A 13,875-nucleotide genomic window follows, 5' to 3' on the forward strand; every position below is an offset into this window, starting at 1 on the left:
TAGACAGAGAGGAAGCAGAGCATCTATGAGATGAAATATCTAGAGCATCTAGATCTAACAGTATTTATGTCATGGGTGACTTTAATTTTAGTGCGTTACGGCCCTATTGGGTCGCAACTGGGGTTCTTCTTTGATGTTATTAGAGGTAAGGTATCCGGCCCCAAGTTAGTAGTGGCTTTCAAGGGGTGTATTCCATAACGCAAGTAAATTAAAGGGGAAGGGATACAAATACACTAATTTAAATATATATATTAACCACCACCATAAATAAATATCTCACAGTCACTCGCTGGGGCTATAGCTACACTTATATACAATAACTTGTCTTCCTCCGAAGACACAGGATGCTCTACGGTGCTCAAGATGAGTAGCCCTGGTTCTCTTCTCATGGCCTCACGATGAATCCTTTGATTCTCTAGGCGAATCTACCCTGGCCACAGGCCAGCCAATTCATAGTCCCACTGGGTGCACCGTCGTGGAGGCCTTCAACCACAAATCCAGCCTGTAGCTGGCAGGTTCCAATCAGCTCCGCTGCGTAGGCCACTCCACAACCGATACTAGGGTTGCGAGCCCTAGGCAGGAGCCTCATGTGATCCCGCTGATCACTCTCCTCTATATAGCACCACAGTGGCTAGTCTCTTCCACCAGTCAACCCCCGGGTACGACGATTCCTCAACTCTGCCACGTCACAGGCAGGCTAACACTCTCAGCAGTGTTCATCCTGGCGCAACTCACAGCTTCTTCAGCAAACACGTGGAGAGACTTTGGCTGCCTTGGGTAGACTGCCCCATCGTCCAATACAGCAGTCCCAGGTCGACTCTGTAATCAGACACGTCATCAGTACTAGTTACACTCTAGGGCACCTCACTTACCGGCTTAGATAAACGTCCACCAATCCACTCCATAGATGGCGTTGCTGTCTACGCGCCACCTCACCAGAGGTCAGCAGCGGCTATGTCACGAGCTGATTAGGACGGGAAACCATCCCCTGTGGCCGGTATATCTCGTCCTCACTAGATGGCGCCGTCCATTTGGAAGGGGTTTTGGGAGCTGACCCACAGATGGTGTGGTCGTCACTGCTCCGTGCTCGGACGTTGGACTCGGGTCCGTAACATAGTGGAATAAACTGGTTGAACAAAACAGGGAATAGTGAAGCAGAAGATTTTCTAGAATTAACTGATGATTGCTTTCTTATGCAACACATTAAAGAACCAACGAGGGAAAAAAATATTTTAGATTTAGTGTTAACTAACAGGGAAACACAAATTAATGACATCAAAATAGGGAGTGAGTTAGGGAACAGTGATCACAAAAAAATTACATTTAGCATAGAATGGAATAGACCTGTAGGAGAAAATTCTGCTAAAGAGCCAGATTTTCGAAAAACTTATTTTAGTAGCCTATGAAATTTTTTGGGTCAAATAGATTGGAAAGTCTTGGGCATGAGGGGTGGGCCGGTTTTGGAGCGAGACATGAACCCAGCGATAGGTGACGTAAATGGGGATTTCGATGTGGATTCAATATATAACTTATTTAAGAATATTCTAAACAGAGCACAGGAACGTAGTATACCATACAAATTGAGTAGATCGAATACTAATGACCCAAAGTTGATAACGAAGAATTTGAAGAACCTTATTGGTAAAAAGAGAGCGTGGTAAAAAAAGATTAAGAATGGGAAGTCAGTTTAGAACAGGAATTCGTACAACTGGTTAGAAATGTAAAAAAGATATAAGGAAAGCAAAAAGAAACTATGAAGTTCGCATAGCAGGGAGCATAGACAAATCCTAAAGAGTTTTTTCAGTTATATCGAACTAAGACAATGGAAAGGATAGGTCCATTAAAAACTAAGACCGGTCAAATAACAGAAAATGACAAGGAGATGAGTAGTATTTTTAATAAATATTTCATATCTGTATTTACTAAAGAGGCTCTTAACATTATGCCTTCAGCCGAACAAGTTTATGTGGGTGGGGACGAGGACACGTTGACTAGTTTAGCAGTTACCAGGGAGGATGTAATTAATCAAATAGTTAAACTCAAATCAAACAAATCCCCATGGCCGGATGAAGTGTTTGCCAGGGTGCTTAAAGAATGCAAAGAGGAGCTTCCGAGCCACTGTCTACCATATTTAATAAATCAATAGAGTTAGGCAGAGTGCCAGAGTCATGGAAGGTAGCTAATGTGGTACAAATTTTTAAGAAAGTAGATAGATCACTTGCGTCAAACTATCGGCCAATTAGCCTAACGTCTATTGTGGGAAAGTTACTTGAATCGTTAATTGCAAATACAATTCGTCTTCATCTTGAAAAACATAAATTAATAAAAGAGTCGCAACATGGTTTTACAAATGGCCATTCATGTTTAACAAATTTGCTATCTTTTATTCCAGCATAGTTGAGGCAGTTGATAGTGGTAAGGATTGTATTGTTGTGTACCTTGACTTTAACAAAGCTTTGGATACATAAGAACAAAGGTAACTGCAGAAGGCCTATTGGCCCATACGAGGAAGCTCCTATTTATAACCACCCAATCCCACTCATATACATGTCTAACCCATGCTTGAAACAATCGAGGGACCCCACCTCCACAATGTTACGCGGCAATTGGTTCCACAAATCAACAACCCTGTTACTGAACCAGTATTTGAAAAACATAAATTAATAATTGAGTCGCAACATGGTTTTATAAATGGCCGTTCATGTTTAACAAATTTGTTATCTTTTTATTCTAGCATTGTTGAGGCAGTTGATAGTGGTAAGGATTGCGATGTTGTATACCTTGACTTTAGCAAAGCTTTTGATACAGTGCCACATGAAGGTATGATAGAGGTATGGGAATTGATTTGGAGGAAGGAGGTAATAAAAGTATGTGTTTGTGGGAGAAAGGAATTGGCAAAACGATCAGGGAAAGAGAAGGTCCGCAAAATAACAATTCACTTAGGGTATATTACACTAACAGTAGAAGTCTAAGAAATAAAATTAACGAATTAAATGCTCTTGTCTGCACAGAAAAAATAGATATTATTGCACTTACCGAAACGTGGATGAATGTAGAAAATAGAGAACTATTAGCTGAATATCAAATATATGGATTTAAACTATTTCACACAGATAGATATATTAGACGAGGAGGTGGAGTAGCCATATATGTTAGGGACAATTTGAAATGTAGTCTCAAAGAGGGAATCAAAACAGAGCCACACACAGAAACTATTTGGATTGAATTAAACGAAAAAGCTAATAATATTATAATAGGAGTAATATATAGGCCACCAAATTTAGACAGAATGGAAGCAAAGCATCTATGGGATGAAATATCTAGAGCATCTAGATCTAACAGTATTTATGTCATGGGTGACTTTAATTTTAGCGGAATAAACTGGTTGAACAAAACAGGGAATAGTGAAGCAGAAGATTTTCTAGAATTAATTGACGATTGCTTTCTTACGCAACACATTAAGGAACCAACACGGGAAAATAATATTTTAGATTTAGTGTTAACTAACAGGGAAACGCAAATTAATGACATCGAAATAGGGAGTGAGCTAGGGAGCAGTGATCACAAAGAAATCAGATTTAGCATAGAATGGAATAGACCAGTAGGAGAAAATTCTGTTAAAGTGCCAGATTTTCGAAAAGCTGATTTTAATAGCCTAAGAAATTTTTTGGGTCAAATTGATTGGAAAGGCTTGGGTATGGGGTGTGGGCCGGTCTTGGAGCGAGACATGAACCCAGCGATAGGTGACTTAAATGGGGATTTCGATGTGGATTCAATATATAACTTATTTAAGAATATTCTAAACAAAGCACAGGAACGTAGTATACCATACAAATTGAATAGATCGTATACTAATGACCCAAAGTGGATAACAAAGAATTTGAAGAACCTTATAGGTAAAAAGAGAGCTTGGTACAAAAGGATTAAAAATGGGGAGGTCACTTTAGAACAGGAATTCGTACAACTGGTTAGAAATGTTAAAAAAGAGATAAGGAAAGCAAAAAGAAACTATGAAGTTCGCATAGCAGGGCAAGCAAAGACAAATCCTAAAGGGTTTTTTCAGTTATATCGTACTAAGACTAGGGAAAGGATAGGTCCATTAAAAACTGAGACAGGTCAAATAACAGATAGTGATGAAGAGATGAGTAGTATTTTTAATAAATATTTTGTATCTGTATTTACTAAAGAGGAACTTAACAATATGCCTTCAGCCGAACAAGTCTATGTGGGTGGGGACGAGGACAGGTTGACGAGTTTAGCAGTTACCAGGGATGATGTTCTTAAACAAATAGTAAAACTCAAACCAAACAAATCCCCAGGGCCGGATGAAGTGTTTGCTAGGGTGCTTAAAGAATGCAAAGAGGAGCTTTGTGACCCACTGTCAACCATATTTAATAAATCAATAGAGTCAGGCAGAGTGCCAGAGTTTTGGAAAGTTGCTAATGTGATACCAGTTTTTAAGAAAGGAGATAGATCACTTGCGTCTAACTATCGACCAATTAGCCTAACGTCTATTGTGGGAAAGTTACTCGAATCTATAATAGCAAATAAAATTCGTCTTCATCTTGAAAAACATAAATTAATAATTGAGTCGCAACATGGTTTTATAAATGGCCGTTCATGTTTAACAAATTTGTTATCTTTTTATTCTAGCATTGTTGAGGCAGTTGATAGTGGTAAGGATTGCGATGTTGTATACCTTGACTTTAGCAAAGCTTTTGATACAGTGCCACATGAAAGACTGATTAAAAAAATAGAGTCTCATGGTATTGGGGGTGCTATATTAAGCTGGATTAGGGCATGGCTATACCAAAGGAAACAGAGAGTTAGTATAAATGGAATCAAGTCAGAGTGGGAAAATGTTGTAAGTGGAGTGCCTCAAGGCTCTGTCCTGGGACCTCTGTTGTTTATAATATATATAAATGATTTAGATTCAGGTTTGAGTAGCAACATTTGCAAATTTGCCGATGATACGAAAATCGGTAGGGAAATTAATTCGGAGGAGGACTCACTATCACTTCAAGTTGATCTAGATAGGGTTTTGAAATGGTCAAAGGATTGGCAGATGCAGTTTAATGCTGATAAATGTAAAGTTCTGAGGTTAGGTAATGATGATAGAGTTACAAGATACGAGCTAGATGGTGTTGTGATTGCGAAGTCGGATTGCGAAAGGGATCTGGGAGTTATGATTAGTAAGAATTTAAAACAAAAGGATCAATGCATAAATGTTCGTAATAAGGCAAATCGGCTACCTAACCTAACCTAACCTATAAAGATAGGTTAGGTTAGGTTAGGTAGGGTTGGTTAGGTTCGGTCATATATCTACTTTAATTTATCTCCAATAAAAAACAATTGACCTCATACATAATGAAATGGGTAGCTTATCATTTCATAAGAAAAAAATTAGAGAAAATATATTAATTCAGGAAAACTTGGCTTATTAGGCAAATCGGGCCTTGCATACTAGGCTCAGAAGTGAGTTCTGGCTACTAGGTACGACATATATATATATATATATATATATATATATATATATATATATATATATATATATACTCGGATTAAAAATAAGTTCTGTTAATTTATTTAATTTTTTGAAATGGGTGAGAAAGGAAGGGAGAATGAGAGAGTAAGAGGGGAAACTGTAAGACAGGGAGGGAGGAAGAGAGAATGTGACAAAGGGAGGAAATATATGAGAAGGATATTGGAAGGGAGGGAGACGTGAAGTAGAGAGGAAGGAAGCCAGAGAGGGGGAAAATGGAAGAGAGGGGAGTGACTATAGAAGAGTAGGAGGAAGGAGGAAAAACCTTTGTGGTAAGGAGGGAGAGAGGAAGACTGTGAGGTTAGGAGGAGGGAGAAGTAGAGATAAACGGACAGAATCCGGACACTGCCGGGGGAGCCCCGCTAGTGTATATATTAACACAGAAACGGTTACATTAATGATTCTATCACGAATCTTCTAAATATTTCTTGTTCTTCACTCGAGAAGCTGAAAAATTAGGTCTCCAAAGTTCACTTTACAGTATTATATGGTCCGATGCTAAGACACGCGTTTTGTTGAACCAGTCAAAATTTCCAAATCCAATTGTGAAGTGTAAATAAGTTAGCTTACCATCCGAATAAATAACAAAAAGCATTCTATTAAGCTGGATGTCCTTCCAATTGGCAAAATACTTAAAACACTCTCCTTCTGATTTTTTTTATGAGAATGTTAGCATCGTATCCAACTCACTGCACAGCCCACTTTACAGCCCGGTCCACTCCACAGCTGAGCCCAACAAATACAGTTCAGCGTATTCACAGAGATTGGCCCCACTGTGCACAGTTCGGCCCACCTCACAGCACGGACCACTAAGCTGCCGCTTCTCTCAACAATTTAATAAAACAGTTGGTGGGCTTGGCAGGCGCTCCGGGGAACGCCGCCACTCCCCGATACCGGCTAACTAGTCCAGACAATTTGCATGCATAGTACTGAAATATAATTGATACAGTTGGCAAGAACAGGCCGAGTGAAATATTTGGAGCGTGTCTTCGCTCCTGGAGGCGATGTGCATGCATATATATCTGTGTCAATATACAATTTGTGTGTATATTTATTGACGTATATTTGAAAGTGTTTTCTTGCCTAAAAAAATAGTTAGTTCAGCATAAGGAATTTCCACCCGTTCAATTTGTTTACCATTAATATTATAAAATAAATCATAATATTAAACATTTTTCGTATTAGTATATCGTATTATTTTTCGTATTTCGCCTTGCATGCCTTTATCTCTACAACACTATCAAGGGAATATATAGCACGGCAGATTAGGGTACCTTCTGGGTCTGTCGGTCGTTCATTTCCATTTGTTCTAATGGCCGGAGTTATCTTGAGGTTATCTTGAGATGATTTCGGGGCTTTAGTGTCCCCCGCGGCCCGGTCCTCGACCAGGCCTCCACCCCCAGGAAGCAGCCCGTGACAGCTGACTAACTCCCAGGTACCTATTTACTGCTAGGTAACAGGGGCATTCAGGGTGAAAGAACTTTGCCCATTTGTTTCTGCCTCGTGCGGGAATCGAACCCGCGCCACAGAATCACGAGTCCTGCGCGCTATCCACCAGGCTACGAGGATCCTAGTGTGAGGCTTAGGTAGGTGGGGAAGGCTTATGAAGGTGGGGAAGTTTTCTCTCCCGGTGGGTAAAATATGCCTCCATTAACATCGATTCGGTGTCGAATCAACATGATCGAAGGGAATCCACGTGGAACGCAATCTACGTTATCAACGTGGAACGCAATCTAAGTTATCCACGTGGAACGCACTCTACGTTATCAACGTGGAACGCAATCTACGTTATCAACGTGGAACGCAATCTAAGTTATCCACGTGGAACGCAATCTACGTTATCGACGGTGGAATCAGTATTTACGGCGTTGAATTAATTTTAACGACGCTGAATTAACGTTATCAATATTTCATTAACGTTATTGTGGGAAAAAGACTCCCACATCGTCCATAAACTGTTAATGAAACAGGTAGAAATAAATTGCCGCCTGGTTGTGTAAATTCCATTATAAATACACACAGAGGGGCCAGGCGGCTGAGTGGACAACGCTCAGGATTAGAAGTCCTATGGTCCAGGACTCGATCCCCGGTGAAGGCGGAAAACAAATGGGCAGAGTTTCTTTCACCCCCATGCACTTATTCACCTAGCAGTAAATCAGTATCTTTGAGTTAGACAGCTGCTATGGCTGCTTCTTGGGGCTCTGTTCGAGGGTGAAAAAAAAGTTTATTGACAATTGAGAGGCGGGCCCAAAGAGCAAGAGCTCAAGCACAACTATTCAATCAAGCACAACTAATACAAGTTGTGCTTGTATTCACTAAGCACAACTAGGTGAATAAATTTATTTATTTATTTATTTATTTATTTATTTATATATATAAAAATTGATACTGAAAATTACGACTTTACTCCAGAAAACGGGGTTAATTTCCACGGGTTGTCATCCTCCCGCCACAAAATCTATTTAGCTAATGTTACACTAAAATCATCAGTCTCAGGTCTGATACCAAAATAAAATGAATCTACTAAATTAATTATATATATATATATATATATATATATATATATATATATATATATATATATATATACTATATATATATATATGGAATTGTTCGTTTGTTCAAAATCGCTAATCTCCGAAAGTTCTTCACCGATTGTTTTGAAATTTTCACACAATGTTCCATTCGCATCCGAGCGGGTTATTATATACATTCTATATTGATGTCACGTCTGTGACGGAAAAAACATGCTTTTGAAAAACTGTTTTTTTTTCATTTGAGAGAAATCTTCGAAACCTCTTTACCGATTGGTTGAAATTTTGACACAGCGTTGCATTTCAATAGGCGCGTGTTTTTATATACCTACTATATACATGCCTCACTTGAGACAGGAAAAAACATGCTCGTTTTTGAAAAACAGTGGCATCTGTTGGACGTAAGAGCAATACACGCTTTAATCTCCCAAAGTTCTTCACCGCTTGCTTTGGAATTCTGACACAACGTTCCATTGGAATATGCACACGGTTTTATATACCTACTATATAGATTGCCACACCTGTGACAGGTAAAAGCACATTTAAAAAAAAGTGCCATCTGTTACCCGTAATTGCAACACACACAATATACTAAGTATGTTATGAATTCCATTTCAATGTTTCCGATTATATAGAGAAATTGAATTTTCATAGATTTCGATTTATTTTAATTTTGATTTAATTATTTTGTTTGACAGTGTGTTAGAATTGAGCTGTTTTGTTTACCATACCGTTCATTTCATGAGTATAAGTAAAGATGCCACACCTGTTACAGGTAAAAACATGTTTGTTTGTTTTTAAACAGCGCCATCTGTTGCACGTATGAGCAATTCACGCTATACTAAACATGTTACAATTCCATTTCAATATTTCCATTTTCATTGATAAATTGAATTTTCATAGATTTCAATTTATTTTCATTTTGATTTAATTGTTTTGTGTGACATTGTTTTGGAATTGAGCATTGTTGTTTGATCCATTTGGTAATGTATGGTAAATATCTCATACATACCAACTCATTTCGTGAGTATCGTTTATTTTTTTTATCTTGTCATTGTTTTTTCATTCGTTTTTAATTATTTATCTATATTTCAGTAATGGGAACATCAGATCATTAGATGTTCCCAATTTTCTGATGGGAACATCAAATCATTTGGAAATGCCTCGGACGAGGGAGTGGGGAATGATGGGGAGGACGAGGGGACACGGGAGTGGGGGATGGTTAGAAGGACGAGGGGATGGTGGAATTGGGGATGGTGGAGTGGGGGATGGTGGGAGGACATAGGGATGGAAGAGGGAGGAAATGGCGAGGAGGACGAGGTGATTGGAAAATGGGGAATGAATGGGGAGACGAATGGACGGGGGAGTGAGAAATGGTAGGGGAGGACAAGGGGATGCGGGAGGAGGAATGGTTGAGCCATTCAATTGCTGAATGGAACAGCAACCCACATGCGTTGCTGAGCCACAGCAACGCGTGGCCGGATACAGCTAGTAGTCAATAAAGATCTAACATCAAACCCATTACTTCTTCTGAATTTCAATGAAAACTAGTTGATTATGACGCCAAGGCAGGAGGAGGTGGGTAGCCATCATTTTTATTGTTTGTGGAACTTGAGCCGCGACGGAGCGGGCTTCCCACAACCCAGAAAATTACTCAGCAAGTCCCAAAAAGCAGCGTGACTTACGTTAGTCACTATTTGTTGCCAAGACATGACAGAACTAAGGAAAGTGCAGGGTTCGGTTTTTCTAATAGTACATAATATGTTGTTTTATTAATATGTGTCTAGGATTAAATCGTTACGATGCTGGAATACACACCCGAAAGAGTAAGTTTTAATTCAAAATTAATTACCTATATTTCATGTGTAACACATGTGCTTTTACAAGTTATCGTCAGTTTTTAAGGTGTAATTTGTTGGTAGGTAAATTCTGACCGCATGAAACAACAATTGAGTTGGTACACCCCAGGACCACGCGGACGCCATTAATATCTGTCCAGTACAGGAAAAAGTAAACCTGTCCAAGGGTATCTCCTGTTGGATGACCAGCCATCACTACCGAATCAGCTGAGATTGTTTTAAATTATAACTAACACATTTGTAGCAGTCCTACTAACGATTTAATTACAATTTAGTACACAAATTTATATCAACCTTTTCATTACTGTGTGATAAACTGAGTTATGAGGCCTCCCCCCCCACAACAAAAAAAGTGTGAAGGTAAGTTTTACTGATGATAATAAATTATAAAAATACAGTCCACTCACAAGTAATAAATACAATTAAATACAATCTCTTGAATCAATAATCAAATCAATCACCGGTAGAGTACCACACAGTTATCGACCTTAATTTAACATCGTTAACTGCCGAGAATCAGTTGGAAAATAACAACAAAATATAAACAGTCATATTTCTATCCAAGTTATTCCTCAAGGAGCTCCATTCAATGGTTGCAAAACACCGCCGTTATTTTGACTGATCAACTGCGGGATTTTTTTACGTGAAATTCTAAATTTCCTTTTGGGTGGTTTAAACCTCGTTTATAGCTAACGTGAGTAGAACATTATAGAACACTGACAAAAAAAAAAGACTTTGTATATGGATAGTTTCTAACCAAAGCTTCGTCGCGGACAAACATGTATCCATGTACCCCAAGATGATCACGTGCCCGATATTCTTTCATCACCTTAACAAGTTTCCTAGCAAGTTGCATCCAAGCTACCTTGGGATTGTTTAAATATTTCCTCCTGTAAACGGTACTTAATTCAGTGTTTATAAACCGGTGTCACTTACGGGAATCCTAAGGTGTTGCATTCTGACAGAAAGCATGAGAACGACCATTAAAAATAGTGTGGGTATTGATCGAGTTAAAACGTATAAGAGTCGTAGTCCTCATAGGGCTTGCCCGATGTGTTCTAAGCATCCAACATGGGTCAATATAAAACGAACTTGTGCGTGCTGGGGGCTGAGACAAGTCAACACGGGATTGGTAGCATCTAAGCATCACGGAATGACAAATTATCACAAGAGAGTATACTATGGAGTGTTTTCACTAGTTGTCCTTTGTATGTGTTGGCAAAAGTGTTGTCGAACACCGTAACATAAGCCGCCACCCATAGCGGCCGGATACACAAATCTTTCCCAATTATAAAAGCATTAATGCTCTAAACAGTAATCCAGCTATTAAACATTTTAGTCACAGCGCAGTAATTGGCCAAAGTCGCTTCACTGTGAAAATCAATAATATGTGAAAAACGTCACTCCAGCACTGAGCAGTTTCTGTGCAGTGACGCTAAAGCGAATTCTGGACGGACCCACACAGTCGCAGCCAGCCCGTTCTGAACCACAGTACCCAACACGGTTCAGAACAAAACTAGACCAGATAATTGGACAGTGGTATATCTGACGCCAAGTGAAGTGACAAGCAGAATACCAGAAGCTGCGCAAAACACAAAGCCAGCTATAATCACATAGCTATTATGTTTAAGGAATTAGGATAGACATTAAGCTGTGTAAATACTGGGAATATATACACACGGTGTAATGCTCAGGGAAGATTAATTATATCTGTTGATCTCTATCTTGCAAGAATTCTGACGCTGTTAAGCTCAGACCTCAGGAATTATACGTCTCGTCCAGCTTTCAGACCTTTGGCGCAAAGCACGCCAGGCATTTATTGTACCATAAATCTTACAAAAATGCCCGCACTTGTCTCTTGATAATTAAGAAAACTGTGGGGAAGTCTTAAGCTAAGCAATACAAATTTCCCACTTACCTTCGTTCACCGTCCATAACATTGGACGACGGAGTGAGGCGGCAGACCAGTAGATGCTGACGAAGATATCTGAAAGACGAAGACGGCAGTGAGCATTTTTCATTTTCATCTGTATGTGAAACACTTGGGAAATTATTTGAGTCGAGAAAGCCGTACTATTTTTCTGCACGACGGATTATGCTCCACTGTGTGTAAACACAACAGAACTGCTTTTTTATACTGCTTACCCTCCCTTCTCTCTCTCTCTTCTCTCTCTCTCTCTCTCTCTCTCTCTCTCTCTCTCTCTCCCTCTCCCTCTCCCTCTCCCTCTCCCTCTCTCCCTCCCTCCCTCCCTCCCTCCCTAGGACAAAGAATTACAGCTTCCGTTGTTGACAAAACGGGGGGTGAGGAAGGCGCGGACACAGGGACGGGGCCCCGGGTGGTAAATGCAGTCATATATGGCAACAACGCCTAAAGAATGACCGCAAAATTCGACCTCACAAAAATTAACAATTACCTTAACATAGATCACGCTGTATCCTCTCGCTGCTGAGTCCAGACATCACTCACATAGAGAAATGTTTTGAAAGTTCTCGTGAAGTCCTTTGAGGTCCTTTTTGCGGAATTTCCATTCAGTGCGTTATTTATTGATAGGAGAATTGGACGTAGTAAGGAAACTGGCTTATGGGAAGGAGTTAAATATGAATTGTAAAAAATATGAAGTGATTAACGACTGAGTGTTGTATCACCTTGTTTTGTTTTTGTTCTTTAATCGTGTTCTTAACATTGTTCTTGTTACAGAACAATATAATTGAATAACTAATAACTGCATCATTATCGTTAACAGTATTTGTTTTAATTATAAATATTGTATGTTGTCCGTTATATAACGCTGCCATAGTTGTCGATTTAAACATTATTTAACATTACTTTACTGAATTTGTTTTCTTTATTAATTTGATAATATGTAAACATGTGACATTGAATTAAATTTTTACTTTAAAGAAATGTTATAAATTCTTAATTTTATTTACATTTCATGAAGTTACCAATAATGTAAAAAATCCTCTTCTTGATATGTTGACTATAAACTTCCCGTGGTGCACACAATGTGCTTCATAATTACATTACTGGACCCAAATGATTCCAAATTTTTCAAACAATTTAGCTTGTTTATTGAAACCTTAATCAATTTAATGTTATTATTATTATTTTTTTGTATTTGAAAATTAATTGACGCATTGCGGGGATTCGAACCAACGACCTGGGTTGCGACCTCTTTGCTTTTATCATTCATATGAAACGTTAGTGTCTCCAAGTGTGTGATTTGTATTAGTATGTTAACAATTATATTATTTATTTCTGTATCATTCCAACGGTTTGGAATATAGTGTACAATACTACTGACGACACAGAATCCTTATTATGTAATAATATCCAGTTTGGATATTTATTACCCATGGTAGTAAAGTATGCTTTGTTGTATTTATTTGTCATAATCCACTGATTTAGTCCTGACTATATGCCCACACTAACCTCTGTACACGAGCTGTGAGGGTTGGAATCCCTTGTGTCGACAATCAACATAGTTTATGTACATAGTCTGAGGGATGAAGGGGGAAAATAGCGTGTACATTTGTTTGTCATCCAGATCGCTGTAACAACGACGGCTAGACGGTTAATGGATGAGCTAACTTTGCTGCGGTCCGCAGATGTGATGCGGATTTAACAAACAATTTCTCAATATTCGCGTCATTCCATTTACGCATGTTTTTCATATTATATTGTGATAGGCTCTCTCAAAATAGATTATCAGACATTATTAGGTCTGCATTTGAATGAGATTTGACTTTAATTTCACCTACAATAAAGATCCAAGATTCTAGTTGCTAAGTATGGTCTGTCATTATTACAACATGGAGTTTAGTCAGGGGAAGTTTGCTAAGACGTGATCGAACACGAAAATTTAGCCTCTTGACCATTTGCATATAATTATGTCAAGCGACATCTAATTTTGACTTGTTAGCTCTGTCTACTACACGC

The sequence above is a fragment of the Procambarus clarkii genome, chromosome 74 (genome assembly GCF_040958095.1).
Source record: "Procambarus clarkii isolate CNS0578487 chromosome 74, FALCON_Pclarkii_2.0, whole genome shotgun sequence".
Classification (NCBI taxonomy): domain Eukaryota; kingdom Metazoa; phylum Arthropoda; class Malacostraca; order Decapoda; family Cambaridae; genus Procambarus; species Procambarus clarkii.